This window comes from Hypanus sabinus, chromosome 15 (genome assembly GCF_030144855.1).
Source record: "Hypanus sabinus isolate sHypSab1 chromosome 15, sHypSab1.hap1, whole genome shotgun sequence".
NCBI lineage: Eukaryota > Metazoa > Chordata > Chondrichthyes > Myliobatiformes > Dasyatidae > Hypanus > Hypanus sabinus.
Window position 1 is genome coordinate 51,682,634 of NC_082720.1, and position 25,735 is coordinate 51,708,368.

The 25,735-nt window shown below is 41.2% G+C and overlaps 1 long non-coding RNA gene across 1 annotated transcript in view; it reads right to left on the bottom strand.

The window, feature by feature from the left end:
* LOC132405524 (uncharacterized) overlaps positions 1-18,136 on the bottom strand; it is a 32,361-nt gene extending 14,225 nt beyond the window's left edge. The window contains exon 1 of the long non-coding RNA XR_009515907.1: positions 18,116-18,136. This is a non-coding gene — a long non-coding RNA (uncharacterized LOC132405524). The remainder of the gene's footprint in view (positions 1-18,115) is intronic.
* Positions 18,137-25,735: the final 7,599 nt, after the last annotated feature.

A 25,735-nucleotide genomic window follows, 5' to 3' on the forward strand; every position in this document is an offset into this window, starting at 1 on the left:
CACTCTGATTGTAATTCTGCATACTTTGTTAACTTGCACTCATGGGCTTCATCGATGTTGTCTTCCCAGGGGACAGTGAGTTCATCAATAACCACTTCTCTACTGGTGTCAGACCAGACGATTATATCTGGACACAATGTGGTGAAAACTATTTGCTCCGGGAAACTGCCTTTCCCATCCAGGTCGGCCTTGACACACCAATCAATGGCTGAAGAAAGTATGCTTGATCGAGGGCCTGCGCTGTACACCCTTGACTCAGAGCTTTCTTTCACAAATGATATACGATGTTCTGTGCAGCATGGGGCATGAGATAAGTTGTGCTGCAGTACCCTCTGCTCAACCACTTCTGTTACAACTTTGAGAACGTTGTTATGTCTCCGAGTGTACATGCCGCTGGAAAGATTGACTCTGCATGCACTCACAATATGCTGAAGTGTTCCCTTCTCACCACAAGCAGCACACCTGTCTGTCTTATCTTCATACCAGGTGCTGAGGTTGGCAGGTGTTGGGAGCAGGTCGTACACTGCTCTGTATAGAAAAGAAATGCTGAGCAGTTCCATCTGACACAGAACATTCTAAGATAGATGTCATTGTTCAACACTTTCCCACCAGGTCCAAGCACCTTGTTTGGTGAGGCCAGCTGCTTTAGCTAACCTGTTCTCCTCTTCTACCTCTCATATCTCGTGTTACAAGCTCACGACGCTCCTTACCTGTAGAAGATGACCACCACTTGTGGGTTGTCCATCCAAGTCCCTGGCGGCCTAGCTGGGTAGCCCCAATCGTCTCCTTGTGCTTCAATCTAGACTCTGCCTCATTAACTGCTGCCCGGGCTGACCCCTTCCTGCCTGATCTCACATCTGGCTGGGTGTTTTTGATGACAGGGTCTTTTGAGTCTCGAAGCATCAAGAATGATCCTACCTTGGCTACCTTGACCTCTTCAACAAGGAATTGCATTAGGATGGTAAGCTTTGTCTGGCTACTGTGGGTTGCAACATTAGTGAGGTTGCTCGGTACTCCAAGCCACTTCTTCACATACTAGTTGATCTTCCGTTCCATTGCCTCAACATGGGACATTGCCACTTCATAGACAGTTAGTCGCCACATTATCCGTGGCATCAGTCCATACCACAAGCACCACAACTTCAACTTGTCAGGCAAGCCACATTTGTCGACAGACATCAGACCTCTGCTGATCTGTTCTCCTGTCTCTTGAACCTGTTTGGTGTCTCTCAGCTCCTCTGTGTACCATCGCCCGAGGCTCTTAACTGGTTGGTTCTGAATGGATGGAATCCACGAAGGGTGAAATGAAAGTTAACCAGCTTTCCTTTCCTAAGAACAAGGCTCCTTGACTTCTTGGTCTTGAACTTCATTCTTCCCCAATCCATTTGTTTATACAGTACACTTTCCACTGCCTCCGCGCTATAGTAGCCATATAATATAGTATACTATGCATATAAAAGTGTGTGTGAGTGTATATATATTACTGTACAGATGTCTAAGGCACATATATATAGTTTGGGTGCCCAAGACTTTTGCATAATACTGTATTTGTCGATGTGGAGCAGAAAGGGAGTTTGAAAATGTGGTGGGTGCAAAGGATGTTGGTAATGGTGAGGGTGGAGCTCTGTGGGGAGGGGTGTGGGACAGGTGGCAGAGAAGGAGGGCTAGGGACAGGGGTGATACAGGTGCAGACACATCCAGCCCTCAGGCTCCAGGCAAGGTATTTTGATTCCAAACAATTAGTTTATTGATCATTACAAAATGTCTCTCTGGTGCTTCCTGCTTCCTCCCCTCACTGTTCCCCTTTTCCCTACCATGATTCCCCTCTCCCTTCCCCCTTTCCTACTCTCAGTCCACAATAGAGACCCATATCAGAATCAGGTTTATTGTCACTCACATTATGTCATGAAATTCTTTTTTTTTTTGCAGCAGCTGTACAGTGCAATGCATAAAAATACTGCAGCACTGTGCAAAAGTCTTTTGCACCCTAGCCTTATATATGTGCTTAAGACTTTTGCACAGTACTGTATATGAGTTGGAGTTTATAGCTAAGCAAGAAGGAGTACTATGTATTTAATATTTCAGTAATATTTGAGTAACGTTGTTAGTATATTGTTTGATTGAGCATTCTTTGTTGTTTACATAGTTCATTATGGGTTATTTGTAAAAGTAAGTGAATGGCATACTTCATCATAAGTTAAAAGTGAAAATGAAGAACACAAGTTATCCCTGGCTCTCCTTTTCTTCTTTTGATTAGTTTTATGTTTGGAGTTTCAAAACATAACAGAGTGCATGCTTGCAGAGAGCTGAAAGCAGCTGGGCAAGTAAATAAAGGGGTCAAACAGTTGCAAACATTTTTAGCCTTCATCAGTAACTGTGTAAAATAATACCCATGAGAAGGAATGCACAGCACTATAAAAGACTAATCAGGCACAGTTGGTTGCCTGTTTATAGTCTGGTCACCACGTTAAAGGGAAGGTATGACTGCTCCAGAAATTTTACCTAAGGGATTTGTGAGGATGTTGTCAGTGCATGAGAACTTTAATTTTAAGTTAAGATTGCCTCTGCTGTAGTCATTTGCTTTGAAAAAGAGACTCAGGGGAAATTTAATCAAGATGTATGAAATTACAGGAAGTTTAGCAGGGTGAAGAGGAAGGATGTATTGCCTTAGCAGAGAGGTCAATATACAGGGGGTATAGACTGACCCTCCCCCTCCACTTGTTCCCCTAACCCCTACCCCTCCACCCCTCCTTCTCTGCCCCTCCATCTTCCCATGTCCTTCTCCGTTTATCTACTTACTCTACTGAGAGAGAGAAAACTTAGTCATCAGTTTAATTGAAAAACTGAACTTTTTGTTTGTTTGCCCTTTCTACTTCAGCTACCTCTACAAGCTCTTTGTCCAGAGAATAAAACTGTACACAGGTACTCAGTACAGATGACATAAACTGACAAGTCCCTTGATTGGCTTTGAGGAGACTAATGAGGCCAATGTGGGAAATGCCCTCCATCTGTGGGGCAGGTAGTGCTGACCAGCGGGGTGGGGGTGGGGGCTCCTGGTTCATGGCCTGCAGATTCTCAATATCATCCTAAATTCTCCTTCTCCACTTTGAGAAGGTAAGATCCAGCGGTTCCCAAAGAGTAAGGGGCAGATTATTTTCCTTCAAGTAGTTTTGCGCAGATCCTTGAAACTTTTTCTTTGGCTGCCTGGTCATCCCTTTCTGTGACAGAGCTTAGAATAGCTATTTTGTCGACCTGATAGCAACCATTTGTCAAAATCAGTCGACTTTTAATCCATGGAATTTTTACAGGAGCTTTCTCTTGCTGTTATTAGCTGTTTTGACTGTCATTCCCTGCATGCCTTGATAGAAATATGAATACCCTGCATTGAATCTCTTCATCTGAGGCAGTAACAGTAATTGTAACAATACAATGTAGTAGACAGCTATAGGCTGGCAAACAGGAGATTTTATGTTCTCAAGGTCAGTCTGGAGGAGCCTTGCAGATGTGGAAACTTCATTGTTATCCCAGTGTACCTTGTCCACTGACAATAGCAGCTGCCGCTGGAGGAAGAGGAGAGAGAGGAATCAAAGTCTGACAGCCATGTGCTGGGGCCAGAGAACAGAAGCAAGAGGAAGAGGATATCCTTGCTCAGCATCCACTTCCTCATCTCACAGCAGATCAGACTGGCAACACTGAATATAAAGGACCCCATTTAGATAGATGACTTTCATTAGGAACTTGCAAAATAAAACTCCCTAGTGCAAGTCAAGAGACCCTTTCTACACCATATTCAGGAAGGGTAAGATGAAGGAACACATACCAATCCTCATAGAGGGATCAAAAGTGGAGAGGGTGAGCAGCTTCAAGTTCCTGGGTGTCAAGATCTTTGAGGGTCTAATCTGGTCCCAACATATCGATGCAGTTATAAAGAAGGCAAGACAGCGACTATACTTTATTAGGAGTTTGAAGGGATTTGGCATGTCAACAAATACACTCAAAAGCTTCTATAGATGTACCATTCTGACAGGCTGCATCACTATCTTGTATGGGGGGGGGGTGTGGTGGGTGGGGGCTACTGCACAAGACCAAAAGAAGCTGCAGAAGGTTGTAAATCTAGTCAGCTCCATCTTGGGTACTAGCCTACAAAGTACCCAGGACACCTTTAGGGAGCGGTGTCTCAGAAAGGCAGCATCTATTATTAAGCACCCCTAGCACCCAGGGCATACCCTTTACTCACTGTTACCATCAGGTAGGAGATACAGAAGCCTGAAGGCACACACTCAGTGATTCAGGAACAGCTTCTTCCCTTCTGCCATTGGATTCCTAAATAGACATTGAACCCATGAACACTACCTCACTTTTTTAATATATGTTATTTCTGAATAGATTAAAAATTGTGCCAAAACAATGTATATATAATGTAATTGAATTATGTATTTATTTATTCTTATCTTTTTCTTCTATATTATGTATCGCATTGAACTGCTGCTGCTAAGTTAACAAATTTCATGTCACATACTGGTGATAATAAACCTGATTCTGATATTTTTAACAGCACGCAGAGTGCATTAATATTCAGCAAGAAGAGGACAGATAACACAGCAAAATCTTCTCACACCCTGTCATACAGATCCCCATTAATCTCTGAATCATTGCTGTAGTTACTTAATGGTTCATTGCAACACCTTCTCACTCTGGTTTCTGCCTCTTCCTTTCCAGTCCTGACAAAGTGTCTCAGCCCTACACATTGACTGTTTATGCCCCTCTATAGACGCTACCTGACTTGCTGAGTTCTTCCAGCATTTTGTTTATGCTGCTCATTATAGCATTTTGTTTATTCCCAGAGAATGCAGCTTCATTTATTAAACTCAGACTTCCTTATGATGTCCATTTGCAATGAGATCTCCTGTTTGTAGGTCTCAATTATGTATGATCATCTGACACATCTTATGCGCACATAAAATTTCTTCCAGCATTTCTCCACTAAATGACATTCTGGGATGAGAAAACTGTACCCATCAACTATTGAAGTCACCTTATATGGGCTAGTATGTCTCAATGTTAACCTGCCACTTATCCAATTGACAAGGACATGCATGTCCCTCTGAGCAATTGTGGCCCTTTCTCCTTTTTATTTGCAAGCTCTGTTTCTTGTGGAGAAGTCAATATAAATATAGTTGCTGTGGGAAACATGCCTTAAAGGAATGCCACTTTTTTCTGCTTGCTTCACAAAGTTCAAAGTATATTTATTATCAAAGGATGTATACTATATGCCACCTTGAGATTGTCTCCTTACAGGCAGCCACAAAATGAAGAAGCCCAACAGAACCCATTAAAAAGAAAAGGTTCTCAAACACCCAGGCTGCAAAAAGCTTGAAAAAATCATGAAAACAATAAGTAAACAAATAACTTACCGAAATAAAGTTCAAGAAAGTGAGTTCACAGCCGCGAAGCCAGGCACAACTAATCCAGGAGTCAATAGTTGCAGGCCACAGCCTCAGCTCAGTGGAGAGATGAGTAAACCTAGCTGCACACTGGCCCATCCCTTGCCTCTGACCCTGATACCCTGACCTTTTTGAACTGGTTTGGTGCTTAAATCCGCCAAACCTCAGCTTGTTTCTCACTCTCAGAGCCAGGCCCTGCCACTTCGACACTCTCTTTGGCCTAGGTCCCACTGCCTTGATTCAGCTCATACCCACCCTCTCCAATCTGACCCAGCACTTCTATCAGTGAAACAGCAGGTCCGGGCTCCACCACTTCGATTCAGCCTGTACACACAACATTGCACCTTCAGTTCACACCACAGAGATGCCAGGTCGAACAGGTAGCTCAACAATCCATCTCCGAAACAGAAGTTACAGGCTATTGATTACAGTGATTGTTTGCCAGAAAAAGTGTGATTAATAAAGTAGTTAGTAATTCGATTTGCTGCCTGTATGTCATCATTGTGTTTCACCAGAACCATCATAAACTGGAAACCGTTTAATGCCTCAAGAGAACCAGGAGCCATCTGGTCCCATCTCACAATGATTTGATGGGTGAAGCCCATTGGATCAAGCAGATCCTGTTTTAGTCATTTTTGGGTATGAATCATTTTATTTTTTGAATATTGTACAATATTAGACCTAAACACACTTGTCAGAACTTGTTCTTAACCTGAAAAGCTTCTCTTTTAACTCCTCCCAATTTGTTCAAAACAAAGGCGTGCCCATGGGCACTCGCATGGGTCAAAGCTACACCCTAATCTACACCTATCTCTTCATGGGCTTCATGGAGTAGCCCTTGTTTAGCACAACAGGGTGGCACAGTAGTACAGCAGTTAGCATAATGCAACATTATGGAAGCTCAGGGGTCAATTCCATCTGCTGTTTGTAAGGTGTATATTCTCCTCATGATTGCTAGGTGTTTTGGCATCTTCCCATATTTCAAAGATATTCGGTTTGAGTTAGTGAATTTGGGCATGCTCTGTTGTTGCTGGATGCATGGCAACCCTTGTTGCACTGCCCAGCACAATCCTTGCTGTTTGAATTTGACCTTAAAATATAGGCCCATCCATTTCACCATGGCTGATCCATTTTCCCTCTTAAAACTATTCTCCAGCCTTCTCCCTGTAAACTTTCATGCCCTGACTAATCAAGAACCTATCAACCTCCCCCTTAAACACATCTAATGACCTGCCTCCTGTGGTGAACTATGTGCCTGTCTGGACACGCCCCCTGCTGACTGCTCCTGTGGCTCCTCCCACAGGCCCCTGTATAAAGGCGATCTGAGGCCTGACGCTCGGCCTCAGTCTCCAGGACATAGTATGATGGACACTCACTCCTGGTTCCTTCTTCCAGTCAATAAAAGCCGATATCTCGCCTTACGTCTCAGAGTGAGTTATTGATGGTGCATCACCTCCACAGCCGCCTGCAGCAACAAATTCCAGATTCGCCAATTCCTCCTCATCTCCGTTCTTAATGGATGTCCCTTTATTCTGAAGTTGAATGCTCTGGGCCTAGACTCCCCACCATAAGAAACATCCTCTCCACATCCAGTCTAGGCCTTTCAACATTCCAATAGGTTGCAATGAGATCCCCTCTTATTCTTCTAAGTTCTGGCAGGTACAGGCCCACAGCCACCAAGCACTCCTCCGCATCTTCTCCAACATTCTTTCTTAGATAAAGGGTCCAAAGCTACTCAAAATATTCCAAGGGAGGCCTCACCAGTGCTTTATAAAGCATCAACAATATACCTTGCATTTATGTTCTAGTCGTTTTGAAGTGACTGATAACATTGCATTTGTCTTCCTCATCACTGACTCAACCTGCAAGTTAACCTTTAGGGAATCCTGCACAAAAACTCCCATGTCCTTTTGCAATGCAAATTTTTAAATTTTCTGCCTGTTTAGAAAACTGTCTACATTTTTGTTCCTTCTATCAAAGTGCATGACCGTACACTTCCCAACACTGTATTCGATCTGCCACTCCTTCGCCTTTTCTTCTAATCTGTCTAAATCCTTCTGCAGATGCCCTGCTTCCTCAACCCTACCTGCCCCTCCAGCTATCTTTGTATTGTCTGCAAACTTGGCTACAAAGCCACCAATTCCATTATCCCAGTCATTGACTCATAACGTAAAATGAAGTGGTCCCAACACTGACCCCTGCAGAACACCACTAGTCATGAGCAGCCAACCAGAAAAGCTTCCCTTTATTCCCACTCTTTGCTTCCTGTCAATCAGCTAATCCTCTCTCCATGCTAGTATCTTTCACAGTTCAAAATACATTTATTATCAAAGTATGTATGCAGTATCCAACCCTCTGATTTGTCTTCCCCACAGACAACCTCAAAACAAGGAAACACCATAGAACCCATTCAAAGAAAATATCAAACACCCATTATGCAAAAAAGGGAACAAATTGTGCAAATGGCAAAAAACATGCAAAAAACACACAGCATATTAAACATCAATTTGCAGAGTCCTTGAAATAGTCTAGGGATGATGGGAGTAGTTCAAACACGAGGAAATCTGCAGATGCTGGAAATTCAAACAACACACACAAAATGCTGGTGGAACGCAGCAGGCCAGGCAGCATCTATAAGGAGAAGCACTGTCAATGTTCCGGGCCAAGACCCTTCATCAGAACTAACTGAAAGGAAAGATAGTAAGGGATTTCGATCCCTTTGTGACCTAATCACTTCCAGACCTTTCAGCTTCTCAAGCACCTTCTCCTTAGCAATGTCAATTGCATTCATTTCTGCCCCCTAACACTCTTGAATTTCCAGCATACTGCTCGTGTCTTCCGCAGTGAAGATGGGTGCAAGATACTTAATTAGTTTGTCCATTATTTCCTTCTCCCCATTATACTTCTCTAGTATCATTTGCCAGTACTCCGATATTTACTCTTGCCTCTCTTTTACTCTTCATATATCTGAAAAAATCTTTTGGTATCCTCTTTATTATTATTGGCAAGCTTACCTTCATGCTTAATCTTTTCCCTCCTTATGTCTTTTTATCTTTCCTTCTGTTGATTTTTAAAAGCTTCCCACTCTTCTAACTTCTCACTAATTTCTGCTCTATACCCATGCCCTCTCTTTCGCTTTTATGCTTGTTTTTGACTTCCCTTGTCAGCCACAGTTGTGTCAATCTTCCCTTAGAATACATCTTCTTCTTTGGATGTATCTGTTCTGTGTCTTCTGAATTGTCCTCAAAAACTCAAGCCATTGCTGTTCTGTTGTCATCCTGGCTAGTGTCTCCTTCCATTCAGTTTTGGCCAGGTCCTCTCTTGTGTTTCTGTAATTTCCTTTACCCTACTGTAATACTGATACACCTGACTTTAACTTCTCCCTCTCAAGTTGCAGGGTGAATTTTATCATATTATGATCGCTGCCTCTTAAACGTTCCTCTTCCTTAAGCTTCCTAATCTAATCCAGTTCATTACAAAACACCCAATCCAGAATAGCCTTCCCCTAGTGAACTCAACCACAAGCTGATCTAAAATTTGTAGACATTCTACAAATTCTCTCTCTTGGGATCCAGCACCAATCTGATTTTCCCATCTACCTGCATATTGAAATCCCCCATAACTATGTTACATTGCCCTTTTATATGCATTTTCTATCTCTCTTTATAATTTGTGGCCCACATGCTGGCTATTGTTCAGAGGCCTATATATAACTCCCATCAGGGTCTTTTAACCCTTGCAGTTTCTTAACTCTATCCATAAGGATTCTACATCTTCCAATCCCATGTCAACTATTTCTAAGGATTTGATTTCATTTTTTATCAATACAGACTACCTGCCTGTCCCTTCAGTACAAGGTGTATCCTTGGATGTTTAGCTCCCAACGATAATCCTCTTTCAGCTACACTTCAGTGATGTCCACAGCGTCATACTTACCAATCTCTGACTGCACTACAAGATCATCTACCTTATTCCATATACAGCATGGAGTCAAATATAACACCTTCAGTCCAGGATTTGTTCTCCTTTTAGACTTTGTCCTCATGTTACACTGCAACTCATCACACTGACTGCAATTTCACCCTATCACCTGCCTTTTGTTCTTGACAGTCTCACCACACACTGCATCTAGTTGTGTACCAACAGCCCCATTCTCAGCCCTGGCATACTGGTTCCCATCCCCCTGCCAGTTTAGTTTAAAACCTCCCCAACAACTCTAGCGAACCTGCCAGAAAGGATATTGGTCCCCTTCAAGTTCAGGTGTAACCTATCCCTTTCCGAGAAGTGATCCCAATGATCCAGAAGCCTGAAGCTGTACCCCAGCACCAGTTCCTTGGCATTCATCAGCCAAATCCTTCTATTCTTACCCTTACAGGCAGCAATCCTGAGATTACTACTTGGAAGTACTGCTTTTCAGCCTTTTAGCTAACTCCCTACATTTTCTCTTCAGAACTTCCTCCCTTTCCCTACCTGCTATGTCACTGGTGCCAATATGTATGTTGCTTTTTGGCCGCTCACCCTTCCCCTTTCGAATTCCATGGACCCGATCCGAGACATCCCTGACCATGGCACCTGACAGGCAACATACAAATGTTGCATTTCACTATATCTTTTGATGTATACGTGACTTAAAAAGCTAATCAATGTTTTCTCTGTTACATCAATGACTGTTTCCTGTACCCATGTAGAACTTATCAACTTTATCACCCTCACTCTTAGCTTCCACCTTGCTCTCAAATTCACTTGGACCATTTCTGATGTTTCTCTCCATTTTCTGGATTTCTCAGTCTCCCTCCGAGGAGATATTTATTATCAACCCACTGACTCCCACAGCTTCCTAGATAAAAAACTCTTCCAACCCTCTGCTGTAAGGATTGCACCCCTTTTTCCCAGTTTCTCTGCCTCCATCAGATCTGCTCTCTAGAGGGTTTCCATTTCATAAGTCCATGTGACTTCTATTATCCTCTATGTCCCCAGCTTTTGCTTTCACCCTACCTCCCTCCAAACAGACCAGAGACCGAGTTTTCCACCACCTCACCTTTAACCTGCTAGCCTCCATGTCCAGCACATCATCCATTGTTGTTCCTGTGAGCTGCAACAAGATCCCACCACTAACCACATCTTCTTCCCTACCCTTTCTTCAAGGATCAGTTCTTCAGGTGGCTTCCTGGTCTGCTAATCCCTCCCCATCCAGCCCTTCCTCATCTCTGATACTTTCACAGGAGGTGTAACCCTTGTTTTTACACCTCCTCCACCCAGGGTCGCAAATGGCCAAACATTTATGTTCACCTCCTCCAACCTCACTACTGCATTTGGTACTTCTAAGGTGGGCTCCTCTGCATCGGCAAGACCAATTGCAGACAAACATAAATTTGCAGAGCACCTGTGCTCTGCCTGCAGTGACCATCCTGAGCTCTCAGTTGTCTGTCTTTTCCACTCACCTTCACATTTATATACCAGTCTGTCCTCTTCCAGGATGCAACCCAATGCGCACTAGAGGAACAGCACTGTATATTCTGCCTGGGTTGATTACAACTTAATTTTCTGAACATTGCATTTTACAGTTTATGGATACATTACCTCCTTCACTTCTTTCCCCTCTTTGTCTGGAATCTCTTGGCAATCTGCCTACATATTGGCTTTACAGCAGTCCAGTAAGTGACAGACAGCAGCTCCTCCTAAAATATGCACTGGCATTCTAACCATGTTAAGAACACTGCCAGCATCTGATTTAACTGGTTTTGCAAGTTTTACAGCATGGATTGATTCTTTGAACCATGAACAATCCAGCATCTGATGAAAGATGATGCACTTTTGAGAGGGTGGAGGTGCTACATCAGCATACCTGGACAGCTAGTAGGAGAGAAAAAAATTCAAAGTTCAAAGTACATTTATTATCAAAGTACATATATAGAATACAACTCTGAAATTCATTCTCCTGCAAGCTGCCAGAAAACAAAGAAAGTCCATGGAACCGGATTGAGAAAACATCAAACACATTGCACAAGCAAATTGCACAAACAGCAAAAAGCGAGAGAACAACACATAGGATATCAATCATCAAACTAGGAGTTCAATAGTAGTCAGTTTAGTTCAGTTCAGCATTGTGCTACCTGTCAATTCAGTCCACAGGGATATTCTTTGTTGAAACACCCCAGTCCGCATTGATCACCCCAATCAAACAGCTCATAAACTGTGAAAGAAAGAGTAACCAGAATCCAGGAACACATGCAACATGAACCTCAAAGTCCCCCAAATCAAGTCCACTGCCTTGCCGATCAATCCTGGCAGAGTGGATACCAAGGCTCCTGCATTCTCCTCCAATATCAACAGGCAAGAGGGTGAGGAAGACTGGCCCTCCTTAGCAGGCAGATGGCACCGAACACCTGTCTGTCCTCCGCTCTCATTCTCATCAACTGCAACCTTGCTCAATGCCTCAATTGGCGAGAATTTATCCACTTTTGAATTAAAAGTTCCACCCCACAATGGTTTTGTGGGTCTCAAAACCAAGAGCAGGTCATTTGACTCCTTATGCCTGCTCCAGCATTGTGTAAGCTCCTGGCTGCTCTGGTTACAACTCACTGTCATATTCCATAGTTCCTTCTCAGCCACTTGCATATTAAAAATTTATTAAACTCTACCTTAGATATTTTCAAATAATTTGTCTAAGATCCTTTGAGGAAGTGAGATTCAAAGATTCAGAGAGAAAAGAAAGCCTTGTTTCTGTCTTAAATGTGTGCCCTGAGACCAGCCCTCCGCCAATCATTGAGACAGGACTTCCAGGGACCTCAACCAGATGCCTACATATCAACAGGTGGAGCACCAGTGTTTCAACATGGCATGCAGACAATTCTATCCAAAGTTGTGAGCTCTACAAACATAGCCTTGTAAGTATCCACAACATCAACAATGTTTAACAGTAGAAGATATTAACTGTGAGGTTTTGAGGTACTTGGAGACTAAACTAAATCAAAGTCAGCATGGTTTCTATGAAGGGAAATCTTGCCTGACAGATCTGTTTGGGTTCTTTGAGGAAGTAACAAGCAGGGTGTCATGGTCCTGGCTGGCATTTCCCACCTTCTCCCTTTCCTCCCTAATTGGTCCTTAATCCCCACACTTGATTCCCAATCTTTCCCAATTCCTCTCAATCACCAGCACTTGGTTTCCATTAGCCACCAGAGGATAAGACTCCGACAGCTCTGGTCAGCCCTTGCCAGTTTGTTGGTTGACTCTCAGAGAGAGAGAGGAACCTTGCTCCAAGTCTTCAACCCTGTATCTCTCCTAAACCAAGTCTCCCAGGTCCTGACTCAGCCTGGTCCTGATTCTACACTCGCTATGGAGATTCTGCCTTCTGATCCTGCCTCTGTGTCGGAGTCCTGCACTTGGGTTTGTTTTCCTGCCATGTCTGTGTCGCAGAGTGGACAAAGGAGAGGCAGTGGATGTCATTTACTTGGATTTTCAAAAGGCGTTTGATAAGGTGCAACACATGAGGCTACTTAACAAGATAAAATCCTATGGCATCACAGGAAAGTTACTGGCTGGAGAGTGGAACAGTTGACAGGCAGGAGGCTGCGAGTGGGAATAAAAGAGGCCTTTTCTGGTTGGCTGCCGGTGACTAGTGGTGTTCCACAGGGGTCACTATTGGGACCGCAGATTTTCACATTGTTTGTCAATGATAATGGAATTGATGGCTTTGTGGCAAAGCTTGCAGATGATAAAAAGATAGGTGGAGGAGTAGGTAGTGCTGAGGAAGCAACGAGGAAGACTTTGACAAATAGAAAGAATGGGCAAAGAGTGGCAGATGAAATACAGTATAATGATAATGTATTTTGGTAAAAGGAACAATAATGTGGGCTATTATCTAAATGGGAAGAAGGTTCAAACATCAGAGGTGCAGAAGGACTGAGGAATCCTTGTGCAAGACTCCCAGAAGGTTAGTTTACAAGTTAAGTCTGTGGTAAAGAAGACAAATCCAATGTTGTCATTTATTTCAAGGGGAATAGAATATAATAGCAGGGAGATAATGCTTAGCCTTTATAAGACACTAGTCAGGCTGCACTTGGAGTACTGTCAACAGCTTTGGGTCCTATATCTCAGAAAGGATGAGTTGTTATTGGAGAAAGTCCAGAGAAGGTTTACAAGGATGTTTCTGGGAATGAAGGTGTTAATATATGAGAAACATTTAGCAGCTTTAGGCCTGCACTCATTGGAATTCAGAAGAATGCATGAGGATCTCATTGAAACCTACCAAAGGTTGAAAGGACTAGAGAGGGTGGATGTGGAGAGGATTATTTCTATGGTGGGAGCACAGTCTCAAAATTGAGGGGTGCCATTTTAGGACAGAGGTAAGGAGGAACTTTTTTAGCCAGAGAGTAGTAAATAGGTGGAATGCTCAACCACAGACTGCGGTGGAGACCAAGGCCATGGGTATATCTAAGACAGAAGTTGATCATTTCCTGATCAGTCAGGGCATCAAAGGATATGGCGAGAAGGCAGATATATGGGGTTGAGTGGGATCCGGGATCAGCCATGATGGAATGGCAGGGCAGACCCGATGGACTGAATGGCCTAATTCTGCTCCTATGTCTTAGGGTCTTAAAGCATTCTATAGAAAGTGGTGTTTTCCCCCATTGAATCACCCTAGAAAAGTAAACATTTAATACTTTATCGAGCAGAGTTGAGTAGGGTCGCAAAGCCCCAACTGTTTAAAAGGAATGACAGGAATTCTAATAAGGAATGAAATTTTGTAGTGCAATCATATCCTGATTAGTACATTCAATAGAAACTGACTGTAAGGACCAAAAATGCAGCATTTCATTATTATTTGCATACAGGGACTACAATAGCCATACACAGCAAGCTGGATATTTTCATCCAACAGGACCATAACAACTGTATACAGGACTGATCTATCAGCCAACACCAACCTTCACCAACACCAAGCTCTTCACAATCCATATATAGTAGTAGTTTTGAAGATGAGGCTCCATTATTGGAAGGTAAAAATGTGTTTTGCACTTATTGAGAACTGCCAAAGAGTATTGGCCTGAAATGTCAACTGTACTTTTTTTTCCATCAATGCTGCCTGGCCTGCTGAGTTCCTCCCTCCAGCATATTGTGTGTGTTGCTCAGATTTCCAGCATCTGCTGATCTTCTCTTGTTTGCTATTGAGTGTTAATCGTTTCAACTGCAACAGGAGGTCTACAAATGTATGTGCATTTGTATTTCTGAAACTTTGTATTTAATTTAAGATGTTATCTCAATTAAATCTGGAGTAATGAACCTTAAGAAAATGAAAAGGAGGTTGTAGCCCTGTGGACACAATTTTTTTTGGCTGAATAGTTTAAAAACATCTAAACGATTCCCAAAAATTATGCATATTTCCCTATCTACCCACTTTTGATTTTTGGAGATGCATAAATCTGTGTCTTTGCCATTACCCACCCTGTCATTCTTTAATGGCTAAGAAAGGAATTGCATCTGTTAGTGTTTGTCACAGTTGGATACCAATGTAGTGTATGTTCGGATGAGTTGAGTTTCAAAACCTAGGTAACACACCGAGCCAAAAGAGTTGTGCACCAGAGCCAGAAATCAAATCTGTTAGCTTCCACATTTTGTGAACCAGTAATGTAATGGCAGGGCCATTAACATTACCATTTGAGATCAGGTCTATTAATTCTCCACCCACTTCAGGGAAAAATCTGGACATAAATGATGTAAAATCAACATTTCAAAGACAAATGCTATGAATTGAATTGTAACGTACATCAATATTTTCCAAATCAAAATATGGAGCATGAAATCAACATAAGAAATACTTCCATTCAAAACTTCCTACTTCCTTTTACAATATATGTACTGTCTTTTGAAGGAGTAGACCAATTATTTAGCAACTGTTTATAGGTATCACTGAATAGTAATTCAATACTTTCAATTCTCTGTAACGTTTTAGAACTGGGTATTAACTTTGATCACATCTGGCAGAAGACACCAACTGTTCTCCATCCACTCAAAGCAGCAGATGGAACCATTATGAATGAGACTGATCTGGCTGGACCCATGGTATTCTGCTTAGCATTTGGAGCCACATTACTATTGGTATGTAATGTCCAATAATTTGCCAATATACCAATTTAAAATTGTCTAGGTTTGGTTTCTGAATATATGAATTGCTGGTTGCCTGGCATCCATTACTGGATGAATTAAAATTGACTACATTTGGATGCGTGAACACAGCTTTTCACACACTGTAACTATGGGACAGTCTGGATCTATTTCCCTGCCCTCACACTAAAGCAGAACTATACTGTTCACAACCTATTCGGTATTGCCAGATTCTGAACTTGACCATATTATCATTATATGTTGACCCTTATCTTGGTCAACTAACTTAGGTTAGGTAAATGACCACAGGAACCTAAATTAAAAACTTACAATTTATTCTATCAATACAAATATACATATAAACTAAGTTGGTCTCAAGAACAGTCCCACAAAAGTGTGGCCTCCATTTCTTCCAGCACGTGGCAACAGCAAAGACATTTGTTTTGTATACTTCCATTGTCTTTGTCTCACACATTTAGTTGTTTTGCAGGATTTTTAATTCCTTCATGGCCAACTGTGCCAGTTGACATCAATCTCATTAAGTGCTCCATCTCTGCTCTTGTCTACCAATGTCCAAAAAGGTACCCATGCCACTGTTGCCTCAAGACTACCCTTTTGTAATGAAACACCAACAGAAAATGTCATCCCAACTTGAAAGGTCAAAATTTGGCCACATATTCTAGGTCCCACCATTTATCCAGCTGCTTGATCTAATTTGATACCTCATTTAAAATACAATGTATTAAAACAAAATTAGTCATAGGTTGCATTGAATAAATAGCACAGTAATATAGAACACAATGGATGCCTATCATACCTATGGCAAGTTAACAGGGACTTATATTATCAAAACTGCATAAGGAAAAGGAACAGGAGTAAGACATATGACCCACAAACTCACTCTACCATCCAATATCATGGTTGACCGGTCCCTGGTCTTCAATTCTCAATTCTTTCCTTAAGATGATAATCATTTACTCCCTTACAATACAAGAATTTATTTCAGCCTCACACAGAATTATTGACAGTCTAAACAGCTCTTTGGGAAAGAACTCTAAATGTTCAAGATACTCAGGGGAAAAAATTCTCCTGTCTTAAATTGGAAAGCTCCGGGTCAGACTTTGCCTCTTTGTTCTCTGTTCCCCATGCAGGGGAACTGAATCCACAGCATCTGTTCTGTGAAGCCATTTGCAAATTTTACAAATTAACTTGCACTGCACTACAGAAATGAGGAGGTTTAGCTTTATCCTTTATCGTCACTATTGCTCATTTTTGTCTCAAAAAGACCCAATGATGTGGTTTAATGATTGCTTCTAATTCCTCAATATCTTGTTGTTTCATGATCCCTGTTAAGTGTAAACAGTGTTTGCTTACGATTAATATCTAACACTGCTCTTGGAAACTAAGCTCATAGCCAGGGAAGCTCGAACCCAGTCATGTTGAGATGGGTGAAGTCTTGAAGGTCTTTCCTGTTATTAGAAATCACTAATAAACATTACATGCTGATAACAGCTTGCCATACGGTTGCTGCAGCTGATGTATTGATACAAAGCAGAATTTATGTTTACAAGGCCTTATCCAGTCTAATCCAGCAATAACTGCAACAAAATGAGTTCACGTACCTTGATAAAGAATCTAAATAAATTTACAAGCTGAATACTTACCCAAACCATAACAATTTAGCAGCATTATTTTAATTTTGAGAACTTCCAGAAAAGAGAAAAACTGCAAATCCTGGAAATCAAAGTAATACACACAAGATGCTGGAGGAACTCAGGAGGTCAGGCAGCATCTATGGACGTTTTGAGCTGAGACCCTTCATCAAGACTAGAAAAAAAGAGATGAGAAGTCAGAGTAAGAAGTGAGGGGAGGGGAAGGAAAAAGTACAAGGTAGTAGGTGATTGTGGAACCTGGTGAGGAGAAAGCATAAAGTAAAGAGCCGGGAAGTTGACTGGGAAAAGAGATAAAGGGCTGGAGAAGGAAGGATCTAAAAGGAGAGGACAGAAGACCAGGGAAGCAAGGGAAGGGGGAGGAACATCAGAGGAGGGTGATGGGCAGGTTGGGAGATAAGTTGAGAGAGGGAAATGAGAATGGTGAAAGCCGGATGGGGGAGCACAATTACAGGAAGTTTGAGAAATCGATGTTCATGCCGTCAGGTTGGAGGCTACACAGACAGAATACAAGGTGTTGGTCCTCCAACCCAAGTGAGGCCCCATTGCGGTAGTAGGTGAGGCCATGTACCGACATGTTGGAATGGGAATGGGAAGTAGAATTTATATAGGTGGCAATCAGGAAATCCCTTTTTTTCTGGTGGGCTGAGTGTAGGTGCTTAGTGAAGCGGTCTCCCAATCAACAGTGGGTCTCACCAGGAGCACCGGATGCAGACTCACATGTGAAGAGTCACCACATCTAGGACTGTTTGGGGTGCTGAATGGTAGTAATTTATTTTATTATTTTAGGACAGAATTCCAACAAGATACCAGTAAAATAACTGAAAGACAATTGCAGAGCACCTTTACTATAATAAAACTTCCAACATGCCTTCCAGGAGAGTTAACAATACTTACATCCATCATCCAACAACCCCACCATCCAGGCCATGCTCTCTTCTCGCTATCATCAAGCCGGAGGAACAGAAGCCTTCGGTCCCACACCACCAGGTTTAGGAACAGTTATTACCCTACAACATGAACCAGCACGGATAACATCACTTACTACAATTCTGAACAAATTCTTGGATCTACAGACTCACTTCGAAGGACTCTTTACAACTGATGTTCATAGAATTTTTTTATTTTCACAGTTCTACTTTTGCACATTAGTTGTTTGACAGGTTGGTGTACGCATGGATAGATTACCAACATTTTCCTGATTTCAGACCACAAATTCAGACGGGGTAGAATGAGGCAAGCTAGCCAACAGATTGATGCAGTTTTCTAGTCTATTGATGGATGATTTGTGCCACTCCATGTTTTGTTGAGCAAGAGCTACACCTTCATTCAACTTCTCCAGAAACATTAAGAAATTGCACCATTCCAGTGACAGAATGAATTACACTCACTACATATTGACAGTCAATACTCAACATTGAGAGTATTTTGATGAGGTATAGATACCTCAAATCTCACTTATGCTTTTCAGCTCTGATGAATGAACTTGGTGGAGTCAGAATCCACAATGTTCCTTATTTTAACTATTTTTCATCCTCAGTCCTAATGAAGGATCTTGGGCTGAAATATCAACTACTCATTTCCATTTATAGATGTTGGCTGACCTGTTCATTTCCTACCAGCATTTTCTATGATGCTCCAAATTTCCAGCATCTGCAGTCTCTCTTGAGTCAACATTTTTAATTGTTTCCTTTTGTTTTTCTTTTTCTTAATCCAATCTTACTCTTCATTATAGTTGCCATCCCAAATTTAATTCTAATTTATCAATTTCCATCTCCTATTTCTGTGCTTCTTTCCCCTCACACAGTTTTCATCTAGAAGATAGTCTGTTGATCCCAAAATCTTAGATAGTCTGTTAAAATACAGTAGTTCCAGTAATTTGTGATGCAAAAATAAATGAAGCTGAAGGATGAGGCAAAACAGTCCTACAATCAGGCCATTAGTAGTTGTCTCATTCATCCAGAACTGAGCAATGAGTAAGTAGTTCTCTCAAGACAAACTCATGTAATCTGGTAAATCGCCAGAGGATGGCAGTGTAAGCGTGCACAAAGAAGCAGAGAAGCTAACAATTTTGGATTGATTTTAGAGCACATTTTCTCAGTGGGAGGTTTTTGTATTTTTTCCCCTCCTGAAGCGGACTGCTTATACAATTAATTCAAAGTCAAATCATGGCTGGAAATTCAAACAGGCATTTCCAGTTGAGATCCAGACATTTTCCAAGCAAAATGCTTTTGGGAACCTTATGAGGGAAACTGTTTTAGGCACTCCGAGGCACACAGAATTTCAGAATATGCTACAGTATTAGACCCTCATTAAAATAAATCCAATTGTTTTGATCCCTTTACATAAAAAAAGTGATTTGGACGATTGTTCTATCTAGAGAGGCTAAATTGGTTGGGTTTGTATTCTTTGGAATTTAGAAGAATAAGGAGTGATAGATGTTTTGATATTTTCATTTGTGGGAGAGTCTCAAAAGAGGGAACATAATTTCAAGTTAAGGAGTCAGTCATGCAGTCAAAGAGTAATTCAAGATGAAAACAGGCCCTATGGCCCAATCTGCCCATGTCAACCAAGATGCCAATTTAAGATAGTTTTATTTGCCTATGTTTGACCCATATCCTTCTGAACATTATCCATGTACCTCTTCAAGTGTTTTTGTACACCACTATAACATTCTTTTTCCTGTGGTCCAATGAATAAAATCCTAGCCTGCTCATCCTCAGTCCCTTGAGTCCTTGCAATGCTCTTGTAAGTCTTCTTTGTGCTCTTTCCACCTTAATAATACCTTTCCCATAACAGGATAAGCAAAATTGTACACTATACTCCAGTTGCAGACTCACTGTCATCCTGAACCACTGTAACACAATGTTCCAACTCCCATACTCAGTGCCCTGAATGTTGAAGGCCAGCTTGCTAAATGCCTTCTTCACCACTTTGTCTGTGGCACCACTTACAGGTAACCATGTACTTGTATTCCTTATTCTACAATACTCCCCAGGGCCCAGTCGCTCACTGTGAAAACCCTACCCTAGTTTGTCCTCCCAAACTGCCATTTGCCATTCCTCAGTCCACTTACCCAAAGATCAAGATCCCCTGTAATTTTTGATAACCTGTTTCATTTAAAACTAAACTACCTAGAAATCTCTCAGAAGATAATAAATCTCTGAAATTCTGTACCTCAGGGAGCAGTGAAGGCTAGGTCATTAGAAGTAATTCAAAAAGGCATAAATACATTGTTGAAACATCTGGAAGTGGAGTGCTTCACAAAGGAGATGCTGAGGCTGTGGTGCATCATTTTGAATGGCAAACATGCTTTAGTCAAGTACTCTCACTCCTATTTTCTTTATTATGAAACATCTGCTGTCCTATATCCCCACAACCACTCTCCACACTCTGATCTTGCTCCGAATATCCCACAACAGCCACAGTCCATGATAGATGGCCAAGTCACTACCCTTCAACTTCTCACATGCCACACTACCTGATAATAATTCTCGGCTATCTGACCATTAACCAATCGTCCTGAAGATTTTGGCTTGAAGATTACACCACCCTCCATTCACCAGCAATTTAACCAGTTTGATATGTAATGTGGAGCTCCAATCTTCAGACTGTAGTTGCAAAGCTCTTCTCCCTCTTAATTGTAAAAATAAACTCACTGGTGTGCTGCATCAATCTTTTACATTCTGTTCATCCCATTTCAAGTTTTCAGCATGGTATCAGAAATTTAGACATATAACAGGTTTTTAAATATTGACTGCCCTATTCTCTCAGTACAGGTCATTCTGTAAGTCTTCCACCCATAACTATGATTCTATATCCTCTTGACAGTATGGAGACTAGAATGGCATATAGGGTTCCAAACATAGTCTCACCTGGGATCCATAAAGCTTGGTTCTGCATTCTGAACCTTTGGAAATAAATTACATTATTTTAACACATTTAGTTAATTTGCTAACCTACAATACTGATTTCAATACAGTATATTCTCAGTCATTCAACAATCCATAGGGAATGAGAGTGCCAGTTTCATGAGTATGCCAATTGCATGAGAATTGTTCAAAACATTATTATACATCACACACTAATATGCATTGTATAAATTTTTGAATAAATTCTACATCTTAACCTTTTAAATATTTTACACTGTATATTTTAAGAGTAAATCAGAACCAAGCTTATTATCAATGTCTCATAGGATGTGAAATTTATATATTGCAGCAGCAATATAGTGCAAAGGCATAAAATTACTATAAATTATATAGTGCAAAAAATGATGAGAAAGTGTTCAGAAATTTGATGATGGAGGGTAAGAAGCTGGGGTAGTGGGGGTCCTTAGTGGTGGATGCCTTCTTGAGGCATTGCCTCTTGAAGATGTTCCCAATGATGCGGAGGGTTGTGCCTGTGATGGAACTGGCCACCTACAACCTTCTGCAGCCTCTTGTGATCCTGCGTACTAAGGCTCTATACTAAGCTGTGAGGCAACTAGCCAGAACGATCCCCACCTTAACAGAAATTTCCACGTCTTTTGTGACACACCAAATCTCCTCAACTCTCAATGAAGTAGAGGCACTATTATCCTTATTTGTGATTAATCTATTTGTTAGACCCTAGAACTTTTGCTAGTTGCAAAAGAATTGTAGGTGCACAACCGCCATACAAATAAGAGTTTACTATAAAGTATTCAAATGCACATTAAATCATTTTCCTCTTTATCCCCATTTGGAAAATTACTTAGAGGTGAAAGTGCAAATTCTTTTTCTAAGTTGCATCATCACATTTTTGCAGCTTTTCTATTTTATGCTGTTTTCTCATATTTATGTATAGCAGCAAATATATTATCTGAATATGAAGTATTTTACATCATACACTAGCATTCTGTACAAGCACAGTTTGTAAAATACTGATGTAAAATTTACTTCTTTGACCATAAGTTCAAATTATTAACTCTGAATAACAGACCCAACTATTTAGCCTCTCTGGATAGAATAATCCTCTCATTCTAGGAAATGAAATATGTAAGTTGTGGGCCCTGCATTGATCGGTTTGGAATTCTACATTATATTTTTATCTCATAAGCATTACTTTCCTTTACTTTTACTGACTTCAATTTGCTAATCATTGTTACCTGTCCTTGACTTTAAATGCCCTCATCTTTATGAGACAATCATGCCGTACCCAACAAAGGTCTTTATAAAAACCAAAATTAAATGTCATGACCATGGTAATAATTTGTCCATTATTTTCTAATGTCTTTTAAAAGAACGCTATCAGGGTAACAAAACATAATGTGTGGTTCAGAATCCATGTAATTGTTTCATGGTTTTCTTTTCTAACATGTTCTGTTAACAGTTCCCTCTATATAAATACTTACGGTGTATTTTTTTACCACTAATGCAGAGCCTGTGGTTCCACAACATTGTTATAGCTGGGGATGGTGGTGGGGATAAGCTCATACTATCTACTAAATGCTCTCAATGTTATGCATCTCAAATAGCCTCAGATCCACGTCCAACTCCTGACCTTCACGTGTGGCTTGGTACTAACTAAGCCTGGCTGAACAGTTTCTACTGACAGGAGTACGGGCAAAGGTGGGTTACTGGTGTCTTAAAACCAGTCACTTCAGGCAGTTGGGGCTTGTTAGCCATCTTTGGCAACTCGTATAGGAAAAGGAAATCTCTAATCTAAAACCTCCCCACTTCGTTGTAGCTAAACCCACTCATGGGGAAGGTTATGGGAGAAAACTTCAAGGAAAAATCCAGAGGCTGTCCCTAAGGCAGTCCTGCTTTGAAACCACTGCAACTCCTGTGATGCTGCTGGTGCAAAACCACATTAGCCTCTGCTGTTCCTTTGGATTCATTAGTTGTGTGGAGAAGTGGAATCTGTACATGGGAAACATTTTGCTCTCCATATCATATTGCTCTGGCTTGTGTATTATGGAGACAGCTGGGATGTGCCATCCATGGTTAACCCTGACTAAAGGTGGGCCTGAAGGTATGGAACTTATTTAAAAGAACAGAAAATGCTCTAAGTACTTTGGGAATAATAGAATAGAGCACACGTAGAAATGAAGAGGAATGGAGAGGGCAAAGTGGACGTTTCTGATAGGGTAGAAACACAGTACTGCAAAGAGCTGGTGGCAGCTGAGATAGGAAACTTGAAGTACATACTATTTGTCTGAAGTCGGTATTAAAAGATGACCATAGCATTTATCTCTTCAAATGACAGAAATCATTTCTCCCTGTCTACTCTTTTAGTTTCCATCAATATCTTACAAATTTCAGCTTAATTTTTTAACCCTCAGAGTACAAGCCCTGTTCTTGAAGTCTCTCTTCAAAAGTTAATACTATGAGACCAGATCATACAGATGTATAGATCACTTCTTAGGCTTTACCCTTAAGGTGTGATGCCTAGAACAGCTCACAGTACTTTAGATATACTTTCACCTGGACTTTGTTGTAGAGAGGGTCCATGTTTTCTCCTCACTCTCTACCACAAAGATGACAATTTACAGTATAGTAATAGGTAATCAGTAGTGTTATCAACTAATTGTACTTTTGTTGTGTAAATGATGCAATTTCCTCATAATACAACAAATTATCTAATGCTTCTTAATTGCACATATATGCTATGCTCCAGGGTCGTGACTGTTCAGTTCTACCAATTAAAACCAAAGCCTTGTTTCCCACATTCTTGTTAATGTATTTTTCTCTGATCCCATAAAGGCAAAAAAAAAAACCCTAACAGCCTTGACTTGATTCCGTGAGCATCTGAACTATTTTGATCTTTTTACTCTAATAGACAAATAGCTACCCAGACTCACCTTTGAATTACTTAATTATTTACTACGACACAGCGGGAGCTATTCAGCCCATCAGTTCAATGCTAGCTTCCAGCTGAGGAATCCCTTCAATCATTTTCCAGGTGTCTCAGTAACTTATTTGCTTTCACATGGCCAAGGTTTATTTGAGTCTTTTGCCATTACAATAAGGGATAATTTACAGTAGCCAGTTAATCCATCTGGTCATCTTTGGGAAGTGGGAGGAAATTTGACCACATGGGGAAAATCCATCATCACAGAGAGAACATGCAAACTCCCCACAGAAAGCACAATCACAATCAGAATTAGGTTTAATATCACCAGCACCTCATGAAATCTGTTAACTTTGCAGCAGCAGTACAATGCAATACATGATAAATATACAGAAAACAGTTTAATAGTCCAAAAACCAAAATTAAAAATAAAAGTAGTGAGGTAGTGTTCATAGGTTCAGTGCCTATTTAGAAATCAGATAACAGAGGAGAAGAAGCTGTTGCTGAATTGCTGAGCATATGCCTTCAGGCTTCTGTACCTCCTTGCTGATGGTACCAGTGAGAGGACGGCATGTCCTGGGTAGTGAGGATCCTTGGTGAATGGAAGCTGTTTTTCTGAGGCACTTTGACCTACCAAAATCAAGCACTTCACACTTAACTGGGTTGAACTCCAACTGCCACTTCTCAGCTCAGTTCTGTCTCCTATTGATATCCTGCTGTAACCTCTGACAACATTCCAGACTATCCACAACACTCATAACCTTTGTGTCATCAGCAAACTTGCTAACCCACCCTTCTACTTCTTCATCCAGGTCATTTATAAAAATCACAAAGATACATCTGCCATTTGCTGACTGCAAGGGAAAGAAACAAAGACTTCGAGACATACTAAGTAGATCAAAAAGCATTTATGGGAAAGGAATTTCAAGTATATGAAATATGACTATCATTAAAAATCTCCACAGACTATGATGTTTAAACTGCTGCATAATTACTATATCGTCTACTTTTATTTAGATATCTGGCATTTGAAGTTTTTCATTTTTTGCGCAGCTTGAGAAGGCAAAGAACATTAATCTATTTAAAAATACATTTTATCCATAATAAAGATATACACAACTACAAAGTGAGTGTACGGCTCTACATTCCTAGCATCTTTCAGCCTTTAGATGCAGAGTTAATGGTTCTAAACATCACTAGTGCATGAGTTCAACTGCATAAATAACATCCAACGGTGAGGACCCTCTCACCGCCAGTGAGAGTCCCACTTTATCGGAAGGATCCGACATTGGGGCCACTCTCACCGCCAGCCAAACGTCATATCGTTAAAGAGTTAAGTATCTCGCCATGTCATCTTCACGTTACTACCATAGGGAGAAGCTGCCTGAAAAACTTCCCTTTCACCAACACATTTCTGATCCGTCCATGTACACGAGCTCATTATTAGTCTTTTGTTTATTTAGAATTTGTAATTGGATAGCAACTTTAATGTCTTACACCGTACCGTTGCCACAAAACAACACGTCAGTGATAATGGACCTGATTCTGGGTGTTGCTTGGTGAAGTCTGGCGAGGAAGCATTCTGCCAGACTGTTTGGACACAGCACTCAGCCAACTGGAAATGGCATATCTGGAATCAGGCGCTAACTGGGTATCTTCAGCAAGGTACTCAATAACCCCCTACCCCCCGGGCTCATCACTTCC